The 23037-nt window shown below is 36.1% G+C and overlaps 1 protein-coding gene and 1 pseudogene across 3 annotated transcripts in view; one reads left to right on the top strand and one right to left on the bottom strand.

The window, feature by feature from the left end:
• EPHA3 (EPH receptor A3) overlaps window positions 1-23037 on the bottom strand; it is a gene marked incomplete at both ends in the record, with an annotated part of 372586 nt that overhangs the window by 95148 nt on the left and 254401 nt on the right. The gene's annotated exons all lie outside the window — the stretch shown is intronic.
• LOC308617507 (myosin light chain 5-like) lies at window positions 337-10936 on the top strand (annotated as a pseudogene). The gene is made up of 3 exons: window positions 337-420; window positions 4826-4922; window positions 10588-10936. The product of its transcript is annotated as a myosin light chain 5-like (transcript).

Here is a 23037-nt window from a genome sequence, read left to right as displayed (position 1 = left end):
CAACCCAAGTAAAACAAGTTTTGAACAACAAAATAATGAGCATATCCTTATTGCAAAATCCATAGCAATTAAGCTTATAATAAGGGAAGTGACTACCAGAAAGACAGACACAGAAGGAAAATTGTGAGAAAAATTTTCCAACACATTCCATGAAAAGTCAGCAGGGTTTTATAGGAAACAATCAAGTGATTGTAGAAAGAAAACATGCAACCAAAGAATTTATTCAGTTAACATCTATAATTTAACAAAATAACATGTTCAAAGTCATTTTTCTGAAGACAAATTAAAAGGCTCTATGAACTACAAATTGCTAACTAGCAATGTTCAAGTAAGGAAATGACGAATCACATTGATGACAAACTATCCCAAGAGTGGCTGCTGCAAAAACTAGCAACTGAATACTTAATGTCAACTTTATTGGTAACTGTGAAATCTTAAAGCAACACATTTTAACCCAAATATCAGTGGAAAACATGCAATATAGAGGAGACTATGTTTGTATTATTAAATATGAGCATAAAACCACAAAAAACTGATGGATACAAATATTTTATGAAATTTGAACACAAATTATTTAAATCATATGAATCATCAGATCCAAAACCAGTGAGAAAACTATATACCCATAGTTGATATGGAATGGAAGAAAACTGATGAAATGTAAAACCTGAATGTACTAGTTTTAAAAAATCAAACACAAAAAGACTTATTTATATGTACACTCAATATATAATATACCTACTAGCATATATATGTGTATATACATGTACACGTACCCTATGTAAAGCTCAATTACTGATACTTTTATATATTAGATTCACACATTATTGTATTTAATTCTAACAGCAATCTTAAAACATGGGAATTTTTCTGATTTCCAAAAACAAAGGAAAACTAGAATTAAAAATATTAAGACACTCAATTAAAACATTAGCAAATTGTGGTATGCACATTCATTTTCACAAACTTCTCTCATTTCAATTTTACCATTCATACTTTCCAGTTACACTTTGTAATATAAGCAATGCGATAATTTCTATTTAAATTTTATAGAAGATAAAATTTATCTTCTATAAAAGTACATTTTTTAAAAGAAGTAGTGACTAGTATTTAATCCCATACTCTTTTCTCTTTCTCTACTGGAATAAGACTAAAGAAATATTCAAGTCATTCCTCTAGAAAGACACTTGAGACAGCAGAATTTTATATATCATTTAATAAAGCAACAATCTTAGTTAGCCTTACAGCTCTCCTTATCATGGTTCTAAGGTCCTTCCTAAATGAATAATGTAATAAATACTATTTTACATGTTCCTTTTTTTGCATATATTTAATTAATACTTTAGTAAAAATCATTAAATATCATAAAATGATTTCATTCCAGACAGGCTGTGTTTCTATCACCTGTCAGGTATGATGGAATGGTTAAAGCAGTATACAGTGGTTAAAGCAATGTAAAAGGTGGAGGTGGAGCCAACCTTTATGGAGATGGAAAACATTCTCATCACTAGAATTGGTTTTCTTTACAAATTACTATCTGATACCTTCTGTTCCCCTATATGCATATGGAACCTATCATCTCAGTTAAAGGCTAGCTGATCTGAAGTACTCCAAACCATTCAATACCTAAGAAGCATATTTTCTTGGTGTCCCAACAGTATCCCTTTGGAATTTACTATTGTAGGGTAACTTTCCTATTTCAAGCTGCCAGAATTTCACTCCATTTGACTGAGGGCTTTCTTTGGCCATCGGAGTCAGCTCTGCCCAAGCACTTCAGGCTGGAAGTGCTAAGAATTAATACTCCTTCAATTAGTTCTCATCCTTGGGACAGCCTCAGTCAAGAACAGATAAAGCTTGGGTATTTATACCTAGATGCCTTATCTTCTGTTGAATGGCATAACTCTGAAGCAAATGTTCTACACTGACTCTCACTGTTCAGCAGCAGAATTAAATTCCAGTCTTCGACAGGGTAACTTGACCAATACCTGACCCTTCATAGCTTGCCTTCCTTTCCCTGTTTTATTTTCATACTCCCCTACCTGTAGAAGAAGACAAACTAAGGCTTCTAGAAGAAGACAAACTAAGACACCTTGGGTCTCTGAAGATACTCAGAATATTGATGAGAGCTGAGACCATCTTGAACTCTATTCAGATTTTCAAGACATTTACACAGTTTGTTTCTATTCTAGTTAATAGCAAATACTGTCATTAGAAAGTCTTGGTATCCACTGGGTCTTTGTTTAGGGAAAGCAAACACAGACACACAAACAGATATAACAGGTGCGGTTACCCAGAGCTAACATACACACACACATATACATACACCATCAATGCCTCAAACTCACTCCTGAGAGTTGGAAGTTATAACACAGATATTAGAAATTACTTGAGTAAGAGGACTACAGTTGCTACAGTGGGATAAAACGATGGTTTGTGGTGTTACATAGAACTTTAATGGCATCATTTTTGTTCAATTAGACCTCTACTTTTCTATCTACTCTAGGTAGAGGTGACTCTTTTGGACCAAATGGTTAGTTTTTTTGTTTTGTTGTGTGTGTGTGTGTGTTTTTAATCTTGTCCTTCTATGCTCAGAATATAGGATTCCCAAGTTAAAAAAGCAGAGGTGTTTTGTTATTTAGCCATTCTTGGATATTCATAGGAAAATACCAAGATGCATCATGACAATGGACCCTCAAACAGGAAGTAGGCATCCCAATGCACACCAGACCCATGACATTTTTTTAAATGGAATACAGAGAACAGAGCTCCTCTGATCTGCTGAAACTTGATTTCCTGTTCTTTGATAACATTGCTAGAATACCTCATAGCTTCCTGTTAACTTTCAGTTATTAATGCCCAATGTACACCATTATAAAACATCAATATCCTGGGTGAGAGAGAAAAAACTTATCACTTTTATTCCTTCTTTCTCTCTTCTGATGTTGGGGGCACTGTGTAGAGACTGTGGAAAAATGATAAAGTTTATACTCACTGTGCACACAATTGCACTGTATTTATTGAGTCCACTGTTTTCTTGGCTGATACCAGACATTGGAATTGTGTGCTGGCTTCCTACAGGCACTCGTGACTTTTTCAGAGGACTCTGTAGGTCTCAACATTGCAGGGACCCATTTTGAGCCATTTAAAAGACCTTCAAGAAATCTGGTCCCAACTGTTTGCAGTTCTTTTTGATTGTGGTATTGATTGTGGTATTTGATTATGAATTTTTGTCCTATTTTGTGATTTTATTTGCCAGTTTCCAAGCAACTGAAAAATACCTTGCTGAACATCTTATATTTAACTAAATGTGTGTGCATGTGTGTGTGTGTGTGTGTGTATAGTATGTATAACTGTATATATTTTACCTTTTATTTTGGAAACTAATTTTAAAAAAATCTTTTTGCTGTCTTAATAGATACTGACATTTATTATATATAGTACTATATAAGATACACATATCATAATAATTGCACTGAATGACTATCTCATCTTAGAGTTACATTCTTGAATCCAGGATGAATAAAACCAAGGAATGACACCTTCTCCATCCTACACCTCTCAAAGCCTTACAGAACTCAGTTTAGTTTTATGTTGGGGTAACATGTTACAGAAGCCCACAAACAGAAGCGTGTACTTGGATTGAAAGTGAGGTAAAATATATCTCTGAATAAATCTTTCCTGTCAATTCACATGGTGAGTGAAAATTAGAGTCCAGTAGGAATCAGAGAAAGAGGCAGATAAGTAAGTCCCCTCTGGGAGACACTCATTCATAGCAGGGTGATGATGTCCTGGGTATCCCACTGTCTAGCAGGCTTCACCAGAAGAGACACCTGTCACATAGGAATTGAGACAAGTGGGCTCACACAGAAATCTTTTTTGTTCTTACTTCCTCAGTTCCCACTTGCTGCTATAAGAACATTCTGAAATAACACTGCCATTTTACAATTACTACTCCCAAAGTTTTGTTTTGTAAGGTAAGACAGATGTTAGGCAGAGATGTAGAAATACAAAACTTACTTACAGATATCTACATACAATGGAGAAAATACTACACACATTTGTTAAGTTTTTATCTTGTCTAAGGAGCCAATTTAAAAAATAGTCTTGAAGAAGTTATAAATGAGCCACAAAATTTCTTTAAAAGTAAAGATTAAATGAGATGGACAAAAAGAAAAGCCCGATTTATCTCTTAGAGGGTTAATACTATTTACCTTTGTAAGTCTTTAACCTTCCAAAGACTTGACATTAATTTAAAAAGTTGATTTCAAGAATAAATATAAATAGTACTCAACATAAATTCTATTTAGTGCCAGAGACCTTTAATCAAATTAGAAAGTTACAAGAATAAGAATTGAAACCACTTTTATGTAGTGAAAAGACTAGAAAAGCAAAGTGATAAAATATTTTGGAGTACCACATATTTTCTTAATCAAGATGCATTTGTTGGATCAAATTACTTTTTCTTGCAGCAGTTCTATGCAGACACATCCTTGATCCTTTTGTGGTTCAAACTGATTTTCTGAATACTTCTCTTTAAAATATATTGCCAGTGCAAAGGGAGATAACATACCTTCTTCTTAGAGTCAAATGTTAAATTATTCTATTTGTTTTATTTATGATTTAAGGTAACTGTCTCATTCATCAGTAATAATGCTTACCACAGTCTTCAGGAGACAGAGACTAAGCCTTTCAAATGAATGACTATAAAGTGAATAGCTTGTGCCAAAGGATGATTCATTTGATTTAAAACACATTTGTAGAACAAATTTTGGAACTGTGCACACTTGTTAATTTTCTCTTTTGTGATTTTCCTTCTCTTTTGTAGGTTGGCACTCAAAACCAACATCTAGACAGTGCCAAGTCTGATGAAGTGGTTAAGAGCATTCCTGGAAGTGGCATATATGCCAATGGATCAGCTCTTTGTAATTAGAAGAAATAAAAAGTCTGTGTTAGATATGAATAAAAGCTGTTGTATAGTTTGGGCTTTTTTTTTTCTTTTTAAAAAAATATCTTGGAATACAGAAGCTTGAGCCTAAGCATGAGGGTGACAGGGGGACTGCCAGAAATAAGTCAACATGCTCCATCATAGTATAGAGCCATTCAGGACCAAATTTGTATATCAGGCCTCTTCAAGTTCTAGGTCATGACTAGTGAAGTTATGAGTTGTCTTAGGAACTTCTATTGATACACCCTGTCTTCTTATTTGCAGAGTCTGCTGGAGCTGACTGATCCAAAAACTTCAGATGGATAGATCTTTGGTTTTAAGGTGGGCAAAAGTCAATCCCAATTTGATTTAAATCTTTCAGAACAGATTGATTATTAATTATGCAGAAACTTGTGGTAACATTTTCTTTCCTATCTCTCCACACCACCATGGTTTTACATTTTTAGAATTGAACAAAGCTTTTAGATAACTTCCCTGGCTAAAAGTGAATCATAGAGAATTGTGCTGTAGAAACAGTGAAGGTGATACTAAAGCCCACTACCAGACACATTCTAGTAACTCTTCAAACGTTGAATTATTTAAACACTGCTTCTCTTCAACATAGGTAATTAAGGTTGTCCAGGATATAAAAAGTTTTCACAAAAGACATTTCTTTCCCAGTCTTGAAATTTTGCTACTTGTTAATTTCAGTCTTCTTTTTTTCCTTTCATATCACTGCACTTTTTACAATAAACTAAATACAAGAACATAGACTAGAACAAATTCTGCCCATCACAGATTTCCCCTAAAAATTCTGAATGTGTCAGACTGCATAGCTGTAGATTACTGAACTAGAGAAGATACTGGCTGACAGTATTTAGGGAAACTCCACACATCTCCTTGATAAGTTACCAGCTCACACTTCCTCTTAACTTATGAACTGTTTCTCAGTTTAGCGGGTAGAAGTGGGCCTAGGAAAATAAGATTCCTGTACAATGAGTACAAGAAGAGAAAGTTAATTAAGGTCCTCTTCATTAAATAATTAAGGAAGCTAATCTTCCAGGAAAACTTAAAGACATGAGAACAGATAGAAGAAATTTTGTTTAAATGTGCATAAGTCGGAGGCTATGACAATTGTGGCCATAGTACAGATCACAATGTCTTAAAATCATTAGCCAAAAACAAGTAACAACAACAAAAATATCACTGGAATAAAAAAATATGTGAACAACTATCATGAATGTTTTTTTCAGAACAGAGCTGTACCTGCACAAAAACTGATTTTACAGAGAACTGACTACCTTGAAACATTTATTTTCATACAGTTCAAGAGCAGATGTAATAAAATTTCCATACTGGCTTACTTAATTCCTTGGTAGTTCTGTTATTTTCTTACTTTATACCCACTTAGTGAGTTGCAGAGGTTTTGTCTAGATACACAAAGGAGATGAACAGCAGTGGTATCAGTTTGAAAGGGCACATCACATTTTTATTCTGTGATTTAGCAACTTCTTAATCCCGAACCAATTCAGTTCATGACCTGTTTCAGGCAAAGTGACTTTCTAGATTCACCTCTCTCTTCTTCTTTCCTCCTCATGTTGAGAGAAACAGGTTTTACCTACTTCATTTCATGACTAATACCTGCCATTGATTCCATTCCTTCTTACAATTGCTTGAATCCTCAAAAGCCCTGCTGACCTTGCCATTACATTGCTAAACCATATTCTTCTTCCCTTCAGTGGCATGCTTCAGTAGAGGGGAAAGTGGTGGTTAAGAATGCAGACACTGCTGTCAGATTACTTGAGTTCAAATCATGATTCAGCAACATCTGTGTGAACTTAAGTATGTTGCTTAATGTGCTTTTCTCAGTTTCCTCCACTAAAAAACTGGGGGGTTCCCTGGTGGCGCAGTGGTTGGGAGTCCACCTGCCGAGGCAGGGGACACGGGTTCGTGCCCCAGTCCGGGAGGATCCCACATGCCGCAGAGCGGCTGGGCCCACGAGCCATGGCCTCTGAGCCTGCGCGTCCGGAGCCTGTGCTCTGCAACGGGAGAGGCCCGCGTACCGCAAAAAACAAACAAACAAACAACCAAAAACCTGGGAAAATAAGAGTTTCTATTTTATAGGGGTTTTTTCCTAATGAAGATTGAATTAAATAATACACAGAACACAATTAGCATAGTGCCTGCCACATGGTATGTACTTTAACGTTTGCAATCCAAATTCTGTCTCCAAATTTCACTCTAAATTGTCTCAAGTGGTCGGGTACATCCCCCACTACCAACAATAGTAGCTTGTGTATTCTGATCTACTTCTGTGAAACCTCTGGTATTTAAATCCTTTGCTCATCCCTCCCTTCTTCTTGTATCTCTTTCACTTAAAAAGTATCTAAAAGTACCAATTTGGATGAGGATGAATCTAGCCACTATGAAAGAGACAAATGTGAGCCGTGCCTGGATCATGCCCTTGAGGAACTTAGAGTACAGTAGGAAAAATTAAATGCATATAAAATGTCAGTCTAATGTAAATTAGAATAGAAGAGCACCATAAGAGATGCAGATAACTGATAATGTAGTGCTATGGGAGTTCAGATGAAAGCACAATTACTGCTAGCTGAGAAGAATTAGAGAAAATTAATGGAGGAGCTGGCATTTAATCTGGGCTTTGCAGGATGGAAGACATTTGGCTACATAAATATTGAATTAGTGTATTTTAGGTGAAGGTCACCAAATCTGCAAAACTTCCTGGAGAATAAGAAAGAGTTAAATTTGTTTTTGATTATGGTTGGAGATTTACGTGAAGCCTACATGTGAAAGGTCTTAATTTCCAGGCTAAGAAGTTTGACTTTTTTTCCTCTATTATGGGGAGCCATTAAAGCTTTTAGAACAAGTAAGCAACATGATCAAAATGGTATTCAATACGATTAATCCTGCCATGATTTCATTACAGTTCAGCAAACATGGATAAGACCCAGTGCCTGCTTTTGAGGAGTTACAGCATTGGGTGAAGAAGGAAAACAGAATTTCCTGTAAGTGGAAATAGTTAACATGTTTGAAATGGCATGAAATTGTAGAGAGTTTATGAAGATGATAAGATATTGTATTCATAGAGCATAAACTGGAAAGTTATTAAATGGCAAGTAGGCATGGAGCAGGTCATGGGGAACTTTGTAAGCCACAGATAAGCACTCGGATTGAAGATGCTTTATAAAACAAATGAGGTAGAAGAGCAACTCCAGACTAGTGGTTACTGTAATACTCCAGATGAAAAATGATGAGAACCTGAAGTTAGAAATATCAGTGAAGACAGAAAGGATGTCATAGAAATAAGGAGAGAGTTGTTCTGGTGGAATCAACAGGGCATAACTGACTATAGAGCCATTTGCTAGACATTTATTAAACACCCACTACATTTCAAGCTCCGAGGAAATACATCAACAATGCACCAATGAACACAAGTGGGCAAAAACTCCCTGCCTTCAGAAAGCTTATATTTTTTGAGGAGGATTAAAAGAGGTGGTGGAGGAAAGAGAATAAGATTTCATAAGTTACAGTTGCATATGATTATTTCCTAAAGTCTGAGCTTGGATTCCAAAGCTGGCCCTTTTGCTTATGCTCAAAGCTATTTGCTGCAGTTCCCAAGATCTTATCTTTGGGCCTATATTTTAACAAAAAATTCTATACTCTATATTGACTCCTTTTCAACTCTCATGAGTTCCAAATATACGACTCATATTTAAGTTCCTTCCCAAGAATCAGACTTTAATAGGCAACCGCTTAAAGTTGTATGACCATTTGGATGAACAACCTATATGTTGCCTTATTCCATCAATTCTAAGATGCTCTTATCATGTTTTTCCTCTTTCCGATCTTGATCAAAGGCTTCACCATGCTTTATCGCCACAATTATTTAGATTATTTTCACGTTTGAGTGAGCTGCAACTCACCATTGCTCTTTAATTCACACCTGCTCAATTCATACATTCTGGTTTTAATCTCTTAAAAGGTCATCTTCCTCCTTTTCTTAAATTTAGTTTAGACCTTGCTACCTCTCTTTTGGGTTATTGTTAGTTTGTTACTTGCTGTCCCTTGCAACTTTCTTTCTTTCCCTAAATCAAAGGTCAGATCATAACATTCTCCTCCATTAAATCTACCTGCCTTTCTCTCCACCCCGTCCCAAACCATCTATAACATACACGAGTGCCACTACATATAAGATGGAGAAAAATTCCCATGCATGCTTGACATGCAAGAAGTTGCACGGCAGGATCCTCAGGGAGATGGGCCTTCTACGCCAAAGAAAGAAGGAAGCGAAGATACTGTTCAAAGACACTGGAAGACTGTCTTCGCTTTGGCCCCCATTTCCCTCTGTCTATTGGTCTTGTTGCTGAACTGGTTCAGGAACCAAAAGGGGTTCAATATTTGTAAATATTCCCCTAAACTGAAGAGCACAATTTTTGGTGCTTTTCTCCAGAATGCAAAATACAGAACTGAGTATTAAAAAGCAGGGGTACAGCAAGATTAGTGTGCGTTTCCAAGTCTGGCAGGACCTTTGCTACACAGTCACCTAAGGCTGTTACCCTATCAGGATTCTAGAAGACCAGGAGTAAAGCTGAGCCAAGATATGGTGTCTTTGCTCTTGTGTCTATGGCTCCTTTACATCACTTTTTTAAAATTGAAGTATAGTAGATTTACAATTTTGTGTTAGTTTCAGGTGTACAGCACAGTGATTCAGTTTTATATGTTCTTTTTCAGCACAGTGATTCTTTTATATATATAGATATATGTTCATATATATGTATGTTCTTTTTCAGATTCTTTTCTCTTATCGGTTATTACAAAATATGAGTATAGCTCCCTGTACTACACAGTAGGTCCTTGTTGATTATCTGTTTTATATATAGTAGTGTGTATATGTTAATATCCTCTTCCTAATTTATCCCTCCGCGTTCTCCTTTGGTAACCATAAGTTTCTTTTCTATGTCTGTGGGTCTATTTCTGTTTTGTAAAGAATTTTATTTGCATCTTTTTTTTCAGAGTCCACCTATAAGCGATATCATATGATATCTGTTTTTGTCTGACTTCACCTAGTGTAATAATCTCCAGGTCCATCTATGTTGCTACTTCACTTAAATTCTGTATCTTTGTTTAAATATGTCTGGAAATGCAGGTGAGTGAGTGTGTGTCTGTTTCAGTCAAACTGAATCCCCCTGGAATAGTGCAGACCTCAAACCACATTTCCACCCCCCACTCAGCCTTCTCCTCTCCTACACTTAAGCTGACTGTACTTGCCTGAAGAGACAATTACCTCTCCAGCCTCTCTGCTTTCTTTCTCAGTCCTTAAAGTTTTTGCTCCCTGTTGCACCTATTAAGTCCTTATCTATCTTTCGATTGTCCACCTCAAACCTTACCTCTTCAATAAAATCTTCCTCAATTCCCAAACTGGAAATGATCATCCCTTTTTTTATCCTGATGCATTTTGATTGAACAAATTATATTTATTTGATTAAGTGTCAAAGTAATTATAAATTTCTTGAAGACTGCAAGCATGTATTAATTATCATTGTATGCCCCTAATACATATCACAGTGTTAGTTACATTATAGTACTCAATAAATACTTTGGGGATTAAATTGAATAGATAAAAGATTTTATTGTTATAAAAGTGCAGTCAGATCAGAACCGAGATGGCTTCATTGACAAGGAGGACCTGAAGGACACCTACGCCTCCCTGGGCAAAACCAACGTCAAGGACGAGGAGCTGGACGCCATGCTCAGGGAGGCCTCGGGACCCATCAACTTCACCATGTTCCTGAACATGTTTGGGGAGAAGCTGAGCAGCACGGATGCCGAGGAGACCATCCTCAACGCATTCAAGATGCTGGACTCTGACGGCAAAGGCAGCATCAACAAGGACTATTTGACCAGATGCTCCAGTTCTCCACCATCGACGCTGCAGGCAACCTGGACCACAAGGCACTGAGCTACGTGCTCACCCACGGGGAGGAGGAGTGAGGGGCACCCCTACCCCCCTGGGCCATGGCCAGTTCAATAAACGCAAACCCACAAAAAAAAAGTGGTCACTTTATGAAATGAATTTAAAGAAAACTTTTTAAAAGCAGCAAAGACTGAAATGCAGAAGAAAGCAATAACAACACTAATTAATTCAAATTTTGATTCCATTAAAATTCTTCAGAATTAAATGGATTCAAGACATATTGACAAAATAATGACAATCTTTTACATTTGCATAAAGTCTAGAAAAATGTGTTGTCTTTTGAGAACAAGATGCTATTTCGACAAATTCAACATGCTTGGTCTCAGGCCAAGCACATCATCTAAACTCAAGCTGAGTAGAAACAACAAATGTGAGAGGGCTGTGGATTTTCTATCTGTTCGAAGCCTTGCAGTTGTGAAAACAGTTTCTTTCCAAGAACTTCCAAGTGCTTGCGGATCAGGTTCAGCTTTAGAGTGCTAGGCATACCCACACTTAATTTCAGAGGCTTTGAGCCTATAAGATTGGCTTGAAGGGGGTACATATTGGTGTGTTGAAAATGCTTCCGAGTAATTTTTTAAACAATTTCATGCTTAAAAATCACCGAGCTGAGGTTTTTCATTGATATCACTACCCAAAGATGACAAACAAGCCCTCTGAGTGGTGCTAGTGGCAATCACAACACTGTCTTGGACATAGAGATGTCCCTCAAAGGCTAAGGAGAAGATGTGTGTCTCATAAAGCCAGACCCTGTCCCTGAAATTCTATCCAAAAGAGGCACATGAGAAAGTGATCTCCAAAAGTAAAATGTTGATGTAAAAATATTTACCAATAAAAAACAGTATAATGTGCCTTTTCTACAAATTACATTGCTATTGATAAGTGGTCAACCAAAGGAGGTCTTGAAACTCAACCTATTTGGGATAGGATTGGGGGAGGGAACATCTCATGCACTAGGTATTGCATTCCAAGGAAAACCTAAGAAAAGACACCCAAAGTAGAATTGAAATTAACCAAAAGAGAATTTCAATATGGTCAGTGGGTGAAATTCAAAGATTATTATTATCTGTGTAACAACTTATCCTGGCATTTCCCTTAAATGTATGGTCTAGATATTTATTCAAAAGAAAGATAGCAATCACACACACACACACACACACACACACACACACACACACCACTGCCACGGGGGAGTATGATGGTTAATTTTATGTATCAACGTAGCTAGTCTAGAAGTCACTCTGAAGGTGTTTTTCAAATGAGATTAACATTTAAATCAGTAGATTTAAGGAAAGCAGATAGCATTCCATAATGTGGCTGGGTCTCATTCAATCACTTTAAGGCCTTTGAAAAAGACTGAGGTATTTCCCTTGAGAGAGGGAATTCTGCCTCCAGATTGCCTTCAGACTCAGCTGCAATATCAACTCTTCCCTGGGTCTCCAACCTGCCAGACTACCCTGCAGATTGTGGACTTGTCAGCCCTCACAATCATGTGAACCAATTCTATAAAAGAAATCACTCTCTTTCTCTTTCTAGATAGATAGATAGATAGATAGATAGAAAGATAGATAGATAGATAAACAGATAGACACACATCCTATTGGTTCTCTTTCTTTGGTCAACTTGACTAATATGGGGTCTAATATAATTCAATAAATCCTGTCCAAAAATACTTCTAAGATCAAAAATTATGTAAAAAAGCAAAGATAGATACGTAGCTTTATTTAGGATAAACTGATAGAACTGTTTTATTTGATGCTACAGCCAACCATCTTAAAATCTCCCGGCAGTTTGGACTTGTATCAATCCTCTTATTAAAACTTGAGGAGGAAAACAGAGACTGAAATGACACCAGACTAAAATTTTAGTTTGTGTTAATAAATACAATCCCAGTGAATGAGAATATTTTCTTTAAACTGTGAACAAATGTAAAACTTCATACATTTGGCATATTTTTGGTTTATATTCTGGTGGTGATTCTTTGCAGAACAAAGGCTGATGAGTTTCCGCTGCCATCCCTCCCATGTTGTGTACATCCTGCCATCTGTCAATCTGGTGCTTTTCACAAACACTCAATCACACATACCAAGCACTTTCCCCTTGCCCCTCCTCCCAACACCTTCCCACCCCACACACATACATGCATGTTCACTCTTTATTCAGTGTTCCAGGAAAATGTCTTTCCACTCCACTTTCTGCATTGTTCATTACAGAGGTCATATAAAGCTTTCTGGTTGTAGCCTTCGTGACTAAAAAAAAAAAAAAAAAACCTGTAGGCTGTGTGCAGGTGACTACAGCTAGGATGAGAGACCCTATAAAGAAATATAGACAATAAAAGCAGCTGCCTTGTACCAACTGCAGTAGAAAGGCAGCTGCTTTCTTTCCATCGAGGTGGAACAGAGCTTGCTCCTAGGCAGCAGTTGCTACACCAGCAATAACTATCCTGGCTAATCTCCCACCATCCCAACAATTATTTGGAGAACAAAAGGAAAATGACGGAGTTTCTCCCTGAATCAAGGACACACATAATGAATTTCCTTCCTTACATGGTCCATTCCTCAAGATAGGAGACATGCACATCTCAAAAAGAAAGGAACATACACTTGATTAATAGCAGCTAGTCCCACTTTGAAAAGATGAGATGGATCATTATAATTATTTTTGAAAGGAATAATTGTGGTTATTATTTCTGGAGTGGGGTCATCTCACATAACTGTTCTTTAGGTTTTATACTATTATGCTTTAAATGCAGGAATCTCTAGCTCCTTCACAATATAATCAGGACCTTGGAGAAGGAGGGGTCCTCACTCTTCACACTTTCACTTAGAATATATTTAAAACATAGTATTTGTTTTGGGAACAAAGTACATATAAAAATCTTGCTTTTCCTGTACCACTAAGATATGTCATCATTCTATGATAGATTCAGCTATCTCTTGTTGGAAAAAGTAATAAAGAGAATTATTAAACCATGATCAAAGGCCAACTCTCATATGGTCTCCACACTGCTGGTTTTGTGAAACTCAAGTTATTATCACCTCTCCAGGTTAAGGGAATAGCAAGGACTTGGCAGAGAGGAAAATGACACAGGTCTGCAGAGGTGAGTGCTCAAAAAATGCTCATCTTAGCTTCAGGAACCCTTAAAGGGGGAATTTCATTAAGTAAAAGCAACCTTTCAGTATTCCCTAGACTAAACTGTGAAACATTTTTGAAAAGCATAAAATCCTTATTTATGGCAGGAATGTTTGAAATTCAAAAGATAAATGCCATTCGGAATGCAACCATGTTCTAGGTATCTAATATGTAATGGGACACAGCTGTAATAACAGCCACTGAACCAGGGGCCTCTCTATATCATGTCATTAGTTGACTTGTTATAAGCCGATCTTCTAGCCCTTTTTATAAGGGCCACTGGGGTAAAAAATAAATATATCATGTACTGAACATCTGTGGTTCTGTCACAAAGCACCACTCATATCAACTTTCAAGCTTATATCTTAGGCTATACATGACACTCTTTTAAAAATGTATCTTAACAAAATGTATAGATTAGGAACTCATAAGTCTTTATTCCAAAGGACAGAGGATACAAGAAGGCCTTGGCTGTGCCATGGGTAACAATAATGGCACCTTTTTTATTGTTTCAGTATATTCTTTTGGGTTCAAAACCATACGTGTACTCTAGGTAAGATGCTGTAGGTGAATATTTTACATGTGAGAGTTAAGTGAGGAAAGAAATGCCAAATGTCAAGCTATTGACATATTAAGTCATCAAAATCATGAGTCAGCATTTAAGAACACACAATTAGGAGCAGCAATTCCTGATTGGACTTTTTTTAAAATAATAAACTTATCTGGTGGGCTTCCCTGGTGGCGCAGTGGTTGAGAGTCCTCCTGCCGATGCAGGGGACACGGGTTCGTGCCCCAGTCTGGGAAGATCCCACATGCCGTGGAGCGGCTGGGCCCATGAGCCATGGCCGCTGAGCCTGTGCGTCCGGAGCCTGTGCTCCGCAATGGGAGAGGCCACAACAGTAAGAGGCCCACGTACCGCAAAAAAATAAATAAATAAATAATAAACTTATCTGGTCATATAAGAGGTTATTTCTTTCATCTTTCCAATGGTCAAATAAAAAATAATGCCCATCTCCTTTAAAAGGAAACAGGGAAAGGGAATAAAACATTTAAAATAACTAGGAAAAACTACCAGCTATATTTCAGAAAAAAAATATAAATGTCATTAATCTATGTAATGAAATAATTAATGATAATGAACATTAGTATAGTTACGAGAGATTTTTGTAGAGAAGGCACGGGTGTAAGGAAGGGATCCATTTAGGAGGTATTTTATATAATCTAGGAAGGATATGAAGGAATTAGGGTTGTAGCAATGGATGTGGTAAGAAGTGGTCTGGTTCTTGTCATACTTTGAAGGCATATTTATAGAATATGCTGATAGATCAGTTGTAAGTGGGAGGAGTCAAGTATGACTTCAATGGCTTTGATCTGGATAACTTGGAAGGATGGAATTGCCATTACCTGCAATGGGGAAGCCTGTGGGTTACAGACTCCATATTCATAATTGCCAGGCTTGTAGTATTGATGGGCAGCAGTATATTACTCAAAGGCTTCCAAGTTTACCCTTGGTGGTTTGAAAAAGGATCTTAGGTGCTATATGGACAAGCAAATATTTAATAAATGATATTAGCTCTCCGTATACAGGAGTAAAGTTCTCTTTTCAAATACATTTTAGGTAACAAATGAGGCTTGATTTAACTAAGTATTGATACATTGCTAAACTATGAGAGTCCTGGTGGTACGTGGTTGAAGCAAAATTCCTGAAAACATGCAGCTGTTTACTGAAAATTGGGAAATACTATTGCATTAAAAAGACCTGGATTCAAATACTCTTTAGCCACATAAGCTAGAAAAGAGGGGCTAGTTAACTAAACTCTTGAAAACAGTTTCCTTTTCTATTAATAAGGGTAATAATGCTCAAATTACAGGGTTGCTTTAAGGGTTCAATGTTGCCTATAAAATACCCAATACTGTATTTGACAAATGCCTGGTACTCCACACTTGGTTGTTACTTTAAATAATAAATATGATTTTGTGTCTATTCAACCGTTCCTTTAGGCTATTATAACAACCCAAAGATATGCACAGATAAATACACAATATCTAATGCCCACTAGTTCATTTAAATAAGAAATAACTACTAATAGTAGAGAAACATTTATCATCAAAATATATATAAAATACTTTTTAAGACTTCATTCAGTATACTAAAAATTACAGCAAATAGTTATGTAAATACCAGCATTACATGTGGAATGCACATGAATTTTAGAATTTCCTTAAGCACTTCCCAAGAAGACAGTTAAAATCTTATCTCCTAACAAAGTGTATATGAAGATTGACCTGGATAAAAAATGGTGGATTATTTCTTTACATACAATTCCTCTGATAGATTTCTTCTTTTGAAACTCATTTCAATAGTGTTTTTAACTTAATAGAGTGAGCAATAACTTTTACCTTTCACAAACAGGCAATATTTATAATCATGGATGTCTTAACAAATATTAGCAGACAGAGTGGTAAAACCTGGCATATTATTACATCATCAGTGCTAAATTCTGGCCATATATCCTCAGAGCAATTATAATTTATTCTTACAATTATTATTATAAACATTTATAAAATTTTTCTTAATTACTTGTTATGAAGAGTTACTTTTATGATAATTACTATCCATTATGTTTTAGTGCTCTTTAGTTCCATATACTTTTTAAAAATTGAGATATAATTGACATATAACATTGTGTAAGCTTGAGGTGTACAATATATTGGTTTGCTCCTAGTTTCATATACTTTACGTAGTAACTGTCTATAAATTTGTATATTTAACTAAATAGAAACTACATTCCATACTAATAACAAAAAGCTTGATTGAGAGATAGGAGAAGGGACAGATAGATTGATAAATAAGCCAGACTGATGTGGAGAGTTTCACTGGACAGCTCTAAATATTTGTTCACTTCACATATTTTGACTAGGTGCTTTATACAAACCAGACACATTCAACTGAGATACAATTAAACTACACATACAACTATCATTTAATTTGTACATAATTTAGAGTATTTTATTTATTTTTCTTCCTCCTTTGAGTGAAAATCTTTGGGATAGGGTGCTGCTTTTTTTGGCATCACATAACAAAAAAAATCATAAAAAGATAGTCTTTAAAATCCATCCTTTAGTAATGAAAAAAATGAAGCTATTATACATAATTTGGCATTATCTGTGAATTCAAGATAAATATTTCATTGGGTGGCTTCACTGAGCTGCTGATGCTTATTGAAGTCTCTTGGTAATTGGCCTTGCCTGCCTTTTCTTGGTCAAACCAATCAATTTCATGCTGGTTTCTTAAAACGTTTAAGATCTCCTACTAAACTGAGAGCTCCTTGAAGATAGTAGACACATCTTAATAAGCATTTTATCCACTGTGCATTCAGCATAATACGTGGCTCACAATAAGTGCTCAGTCATTGCTTAGGGAACAGAAAAAAACAACTAGTAATTACGTGTGTTATGTATTGCCAAAGAAACCAGGAGTTAGCTAAAAGTTATTTTGATCTTCAAAAGTACATTCGTTGCTAAATGTTCCAAAAGTTCATTAATGATATTACTACCAAGTATTGATCACTTATAAAGACCAAGCACTTGAGTGCTTATGTAGGCAGTTGTTCTTGTCTTTACTACAACTCTGGGTAGACATAAACCTTATTTAATAAATAATATAGTTAAGAGTAAAACTATTCAAGTGCAAATGATTTAGAAAATAAAAGGACTTTCTTCTCTCAGATCTGTTAGGTTTCATACACTTTCTAGAACTTTACTCTTTCTAGAACTTTATATTCTTCCTGAGATATGTATATATATACACGCACATAAACATACAAACACAAATGCAAATATATACACACAAAACAATAAGTTGTTGCAAAACCTAGTTCTTTTTCTAGCTGTTTTATATTGGGACTTTAATAAAGACATCTATCTTCTATCTGCAATAATAAGAATTTATGAAAATAGCTTAGAATGGAAACATATTTCAAGTAAGATAGATGATATTCATTTTTTAAACTTTTCAGAAATAAGGACTTTAAATTAAACCAAATTCTTCTGCCATATTAATTCAAATCAAGAAAGATGCATGTTATATATATTTTTTTGCGGTACGCGGGCCTCTCACTGTTGTGGCCTCTCCCGCTGCAGAGCACAGGCTCCGGATGCACAGGCCCAGCAGCCATGGCCCACGGGCCCAGCCGCTCCGCGGCATGTGGGATCCTCCCGGACCGGGGTACGAACCTGCGTCCCCTGCATCGGCAGGCGGACTCCCAACCACTGCGCCACCAGGGAAGCCCTGCATGTTATATTTTAAACCTAGGTCCTTTGCTGGGAGGTGATGGTATATTAGGCAATGTATTTCAAATGTCAAGTATAAAAAACCTTTTTGAAAACATTTTAATAGAAGGAAAATGAAACAAGCTCTACTCAATGAAAGAGAAATAGAGAATCTCTTTCCTTGACATGTTGGAAATTTGCATGAATAACTGTTAGGTGTACTCCTTCTTAGAGGATATATACACAATTATGCTCCATGGATGGATGAAGATGGACAAACTCTGCCCCAAAACTATATTCAAACAACATGATGAACCAAAAAAATAAAAGTACATGATATGCAACATTTTTTCTTTAATATGTCTGTAGTGAGCATAGTTATTTTGGGGGCATTTAAAATTTTCTCTTTTTGGAACTATAGTAAACTTACTAAAATGTACTTAAAAACCAATATTCTAGTGATTAAAAGTAAAAGGTGATCATTTCCTAAGTAATTGCAACATCTTTGTTTTATGTCACAACATGGTCCTTGGTAAAAGTTTATTTTAACTCTTTATCCTGAATGATTGTTAGAATATTCATTTGTCACCTGATTTCTTCTTATATCTCTGTCCATCTCTTTTCTTTAATCTTTGTAGACATTCTTTGCACGACTATCCCTTTATTATTCTCACCAATCCTTTTTATTTTATGGCTGTCTTTGGGTGTCATCCTAGCCTAAGTCTCAGAAGTATAGCTGAATATAACCAACTGCCAATCAGATGTTTCCATTAGACACTCTCATGGGCACTTCAGTGCTAACACTAAGTCAAGATATATACAGACATCTGTGTATGTAATGAAGGAAGAATGGCTTATTATATTGAGAGTTGTTTTACATCACATATGAATTCCAATTTTGAAACAATTAGAGCCTAAACCAATCACATCAAAGTAGGGTGTTTCAGAGCCTGACTTCATATATTTTAATATTTATTCATATTTTTTAATTTTAAAAAGGAGTTTCTATGTCTCCCAGATAGAGCAAGATCAGCATGATTATGTTTGAGACAGGGCTCAATAACTTATTTAAGTGCTTCCTTAGTTCCATATACTTTCTCTCATTTTATTTAGTCCTCACAAAAATCCGCGTGTGTATTATTGTATCCATGTCAAAAAGGATGTAAAGACTCCAGATTAGTCTAATCCCTGTCTTAAATTCATTTTTAAAGAAAATTGGGAATGAATGCATAAACAAACCAAATTTAAAAATAAAAAATCTAGTCACCTCACTATTAAGTGGCAATACCTGGATTTACAGTTGGACTTTTCACACTGTCTTTCACCACTCTGCTTTTTTTTTTTTTTTTTTTTATGGTACGCGGGCCTCCCACCGTTGCGGCCCCTCCCGTTGCGGAGCACAGGCTCCGGACGCGCAGGCTCAGCGGCCATGGCTCACGGGCCCAGCCGCTCCGCGGCATGTGGGATCCTCCCAGACCAGGGCACGAACCCGTATCCCCTGCATCGGCAGGCGGACTCTCAACCACTGCACCACCAGGGAAGCCCCCACCACTCTGCTTTTCAAATATTGTTTCTTTGCAATCATATTTGTTTCAATTGTAAGCAAATACTGGATTATTTTTCCATGAATACATGATATATTTTGCATCAACTTAGTTCCCTAGAATATGTAACTGGAAGGAAACTTAAAAATTATCCAGTCCAAGTGTTTAATTTCACAAAAGAGATAAAACAATAGCTCTGATAAAAGTGACCTATTCAGAGGCCGAAACCAAAGAGTGGGAGCAGAGAGGAGTATTCCTCTCTGTTGATATGCATTCCAGAACTCTTCCTACTCTGACATACAGCCTCCACTTTTTTTTTTTAAATTTTTTTATTTGCAGTATGCGGGCCTCTCTGCCGCGGCCTCTCCCGTTGCGGAGCACAGGCTCCGGACGCGCAGGCTCAGCGGCCATGGCTCACGGGCCCAGCCGCTCCGCGGCATGTGGGATCCTCTGGACCGGGCCACGAACCCATGTCCCCTGCATCGGCAGGCAGACTCTCAACCACTGTGCCACCAGGGAAGCCCCAGCCTCCACTTTAAAGCCATTTCTTGGACAAAATTGTGACAAGACACATATTTTCTTTCTGTTGGTTTGTTATAATTATTTTTTTTCCTACCGGAATGAAAATGAAAGCTATAAGAGGTTAATTCTTAATGATAACAAATTGTCAAGATAAATGCTTTTAAATTAACATTGACTAATAGTAAATGTAACCCTTCAAAGCTAGAAGAGTTTTTATTGTTTGGTTTTGGCAAGAAAGATTTGGGTAAATAACTTCCCAATAAAGCAATTCAGATTTCTTTTTTAATCAACATTGCTCAAATCATGTGAAATTTTGATTTCAAAGAAAAAAAATCATATGATCTGTGTGCCAGGTAGTCACAAATTACATTAATATGGTAACTATCTTTACAGATTTATTTTTTCAGTCTTAATTATGCAAAATCATAGGAAAAAGAATATCCTAACAGTTAAGAGCAGGAACTTTGGAGTTGTGAAATCATGGACAAGACATTTAACCACTCACAGTCATAAAATTGTTGTAGGGATTAAATGACATATTTATGTAATAGACTATAGAGCAGTGTTAATCATATCAAGAGGATTTAGATCAGCAATTACTACTGGTGAAATGAGGTAGAAAATGTGAGCTTCCCATTTTTTGGCCTCAGCATTCTTTGGTTTAGTGTGAATATTATAGAATCTCAGGGCCCTAGCACATGGGGATGCCACACATAATTCTCTTAATTTGAATACATATCACAACAATTTTATAGCAGATGGCAATAAAGTCCCTTGAGGAAGAGGTGCTTTTTTTTTCAATTTGGACAATGGTGCTATATTGATAGGTGCTATATTATAAAGTCAGATTTTTGGGCTATATTATAGTTATTAACAGGGAGACAGTATTTTTGGAGATACTGAAATATAATTAAGAGTTTATAATGAAAGAGTCTGGTTAGTGGTAGTAGGATTTTTGCTTTTAAAATCAGAGCATCTTTTCCTTCTAAATATTCACATTTATTCAATTTCTCAATTATCTGCACATATTGCAATTATTCCCTAAGAATCTTCTATATTTAACTTAATCCTAGAGGGGTAGAATATATTAAATGATAAGTTATTGTCTTTAATGTGTTTTGAGACTAAAAACTTTCTGCTTGGGAAAAATAAGAATAGGAAAGATTTCTATTGAAAAAGTATTTTTTGCTCTTGGAAAGATGCAGTGAATATGGCACAAGTTAGCATTAAATGGCTATTTCTCTCTAATTTTTATTTTTTAATTGAAGTATAGTTGATTTACAAGTGTTTTAGGTGTACAGCAAAGTGACTCAATTATACACAAATATATATATATATATATATATATATACACACACATATATTCTTTTTCAGATTCTTTTCCATTATAAGTTATTACAAGATACTGAATATAGTTCCCTGTGCTATACTTTCTTAATACTAAGTGCTTTAGTTAACACCATATTTTCTCCTCTAGTTGATTGTTGGTATTTCTGTTCTTGTGAGCACTTTAAAGGAGAAGTTAGCAGGAAAAGAGTAACCATAATCCTCCAGACATATGTCTGCTATGTTCATTTTAATTGTATTGATATTAAAGATCAGAAACGAAAATGGGATGAGAGTTCAGTATAGATCCTGGAAACCCCCAAACTATCTCCATTTTCTGGTTTTCCATACAATTGTGGCTTTAAGCTCATATAAAGATTCTGAATAACTGTCAGGACAATATATGGCTCTGCTTTTGTTCAGCTTATTGCTCATGCTGCAGATATGTTATATGCCTCCATAACAGGGTGTGATGGCTGAAGGGCATCATTAATGTGTTAAATGATGTGGAAGGCTTCAGGCACACTAGGACACATCACTGCAGAGCGATATCCCCAGATGTACAGGTCTCTGCCTTGATTTCAAATAGGAAAGAAAGAAGCTAAATTACCACACAAGCGAAATGCACCAAGAAAATTATAATGTATATATTCACTTGTAATCTCTGGGCCTGATTCAGACTTCATTTTTTTGTTGAAAGAAATAAAAAGTTAAGGCTTCAATTCTTAGGGTTTATTAATCACACAAGTGAAACAACAAGGGGAGGATTCATCAGAATGCCTTACTGTAATCTTACTTCCACTATTTTGTTTGATTTTCATTATATTTTAGCTTTCTGATGTATTACACTGGTGCTACAAAACACCTTCCTTCATGCTCTGAAAGAATGCATGTAGATGCTCTGATGTCTAGTTTACTTCCAAGGTACATAATTACATGGCAGCACACATTTCTAAGGAGACTATATCAATACGTATCTGTAGCTTAATAGCAGATCCAAGCTGTATACCTTTTCTAGTTTTATTTTGAAACGTTTGCTTCTTCAGAAATTCTAAAGCCTGCTTGGCTGTCTTTGACATGAGGCATTCCTCTGTCATATCTATAAATGCTGCTTCTAAATCCCAACAGAACAAGGTAGATAGAGGAAATTTATTGCAGAATAAGGAATGAAGAAGATTTTAAAATATCTGCTTTACCAATGTATAAAAATTAGACTGGATTCTAAATGTAGCCAAAGGGCTCTGATAGTTTAAGATTCATTTTAAAAAGTGTGTATTGTTGGGCTTCCCTCGTGGCGCAGTGGTTGAGAGTCCGGCTGGCGATGC

Source organism: Mesoplodon bidens (assembly GCF_964165515.1).
Source record: "Mesoplodon bidens genome assembly, chromosome: 5".
Taxonomy (NCBI): Eukaryota; Metazoa; Chordata; class Mammalia; order Artiodactyla; family Ziphiidae; genus Mesoplodon; species Mesoplodon bidens.
Note: the sequence above shows the minus strand (reverse complement) of the source record. Positions and strands in the feature narration are given on the sequence as shown.